The sequence below is a fragment of the Nanorana parkeri genome, unplaced genomic scaffold (assembly GCF_000935625.1).
Source record: "Nanorana parkeri isolate BGI_ZX_2015 unplaced genomic scaffold, ASM93562v1 scaffold1808, whole genome shotgun sequence".
Lineage (NCBI taxonomy): Eukaryota > Metazoa > Chordata > Amphibia > Anura > Dicroglossidae > Nanorana > Nanorana parkeri.
The window spans coordinates 86,774-89,443 of NW_017308076.1; positions in this window are offsets into that span (position 1 = coordinate 86,774).

The window sequence follows — 2,670 nt, forward strand, 5'->3', positions numbered from 1 at the left end:
AGGTTAGAAGAGAGGCAGTTTAATCTCAGACTTCCCAAGGATTTTTTTTTTACTGTGCGAGTAGTAAAAATGGAATTCCCTACCAGTCAGTAGCATCTGCTAATAGCATAGATACATTCAAGAAACTTTTAGATGAGCTTCTTTAGTCATTAAATATTTAAGGATATTGGAACTACTAGAGCCAAGTATACACACACACACACACACGTTGAAACTAGATGGACCCATGTCTTTATTCAACCTTACCTACTATGCAAATATCTGGTAAAGTGTATTTCCACTTTTGCAGCCAAATTGGGATAACACCTACTTTATATATTTGTTACACATTTCTCATTCACACAGCAATAACTTGCATAACTAGTGCAAAAACTTGCATAAAACATGGAGTCAATCATGAAAGAAAAGATGTTAACAGACTGTGTGGTCAAAAGCTACAGCTAGGGACCCTGTGTCCACCTTGATGGACCTAGTCACCCTAAAAAAAGGCCCGAGATATCGAAGCCATGCATCAGTGATGCCTCATTCACTTCCTAAGCCCCAACTACAGGAAGAGCCCAGGAAGCAAAGGGCCCAAAAAGAAAAACAAACCCTGGCACTAGAACACACACGTAACCACAACCTACTTTTCTAGCCTGGCAAATCATCAGAGCATCTGTGGAAGACTAACAGGGTTATTTACAAAAGGGTGAAGAGTTTGGAGAAGTGAACGATTTGGAAAAATTCTCCAATTCATTTCACTTTCCAGTTCAGCCATTTTGGCCTAAATTGTTCACTCCTTCTGCCTTCTCCAAACTCTTCACCCTTTTGTGAATAACCCCCCAAGTCTTTATGCTCTATAATCTATAGACCCAGGATTGGTGCTCTACCATGACAGAGTACAGACTCTCATGCAGGCAAACGTGCAGGTGTGCCAGTGCAGAGACAAGCACATTTTCAGTAAAGAAATACTGAATTTTTAGCTAATTGGAAAGGCTATCCAGGATTTCAGATATATGGTCGGACCAGCACCTGTTTGACTGAAGAAAAATTCTACTTGAGAGATCTTGATTCAGCAGAGCTGTAGAGAGACATCCTTTAGCCTTAGGACACCAAGGATACACAGAATTGGGGGGTTATGGCCACTAGAGAAAACTGGCCCCATTTCTTTTCCTCTTGTTTAAAACTTAATGTTAAAATCGTCCTGTAGGAGGCAGTATAACCCATGCGTATTAACTATCCTTTGCATGTTTTTACCTTTTTTCATCCATTTTGGCATCTAATTGCTGCCTCTTTGCATCCACTTCCTGTCAGTGATGTCTGCATTGTATTTAGAAGAGTGTTTTCCAATTGTGAAAACAGTGGACCATGCCTGTATAATGTATGCTGAAATGGCCATTTGTAGCCTCAATCAGAAGCCCATGTGACAGTATGACAAGGCTGAAAATCAATTGAAAGACAGGGTAAGAGTGTTGGCACAGGAAGTGCATGAACAAGGATCAATGGCAGGATCACCAGCTAATATGTTTATGAAAACTGGACACTGAAAATTATTAAAAAGGGCTTTTGCAATTGCTTGTTAAAGCGTATGGTATCTTAGCGATGGCGTTGGCATATGCTTTAATTACAAACTTGTACATGTCAAATTAAAAAAGAAAACCACACACTATTATTAGCTACAATATATTTTATGAAAAGATAACACAGATAAATGTTCAACAATAAGAAACGTAGGTAAAAGATGTAACATAGGTAAAAGACTATTTCTTTTCATTTGAAGATTGTCTGAAAAGGTCAGTAAGAGTTCTTTGAAACTTTGAAATAGCCGGAATGCAATATTGCATTACATGGCAGCATATCAGCATGAAATGTATTTTTTTAATAACTGTAGTTAGGTACAGTAAAAGTGCTATTGTGTAAAATTTCTTATGTGCACATATGATCCCAGTTAATTTAAAATAAAAATAAACTGTTACAACCATATTTGGTCCAGAAACACACAACCATGATCTGAACCGATGACTCCAAAATACTGAGGTCACTTTTAGTTGTTTCTCCATATTTAGCATTTCTAGTTGTTATTCTTTTCAAATGCATACTTAGAGACAATTTGTTCCTTTTAAGTGCTTCATGTGTTCAACAGGCAGGCATACTTCTTGTGGAAACACATATCCTCAAATATTATTCTTCAGTTACATTTCAGTGTCACCAATGAGTGTCTATTTACATGTACTTTCATTAGATACATATGTGATACTGATGAACTCTAACTATGACATGTATCATATCTAATGAATATCACATTGCAATTTAATATATTTAAACTGTAATATATATATATATATTTATTAGGGATGCACTGATACCATTTTTTCGTTATCGAGTACAGATATTTTTTTTTTTTTAGTACTCGCCGATACCGAAAGTCCCATTAGGAAGCCGGGCGGCGAGTCATCACACGCTGCCCAGCTTCCATAATGGGACTTTCTGTATCGGTGAGTACTGAGAAAAAAAAATAATATCTGTACTCTATAAGCCGGGAAGCCATCTCCATGCTCCCTCGTCAACAAGTGATGAGGGAGCATGGATCTGGCTTCCCGGGCCAATCGGGAAGCCAAGGGGCAAGTCATTACCCACCTTCCCCCCCCCCCCCCCCCCCGCCCCCCCCCCGGTACCCAGAACCCCCTCCCG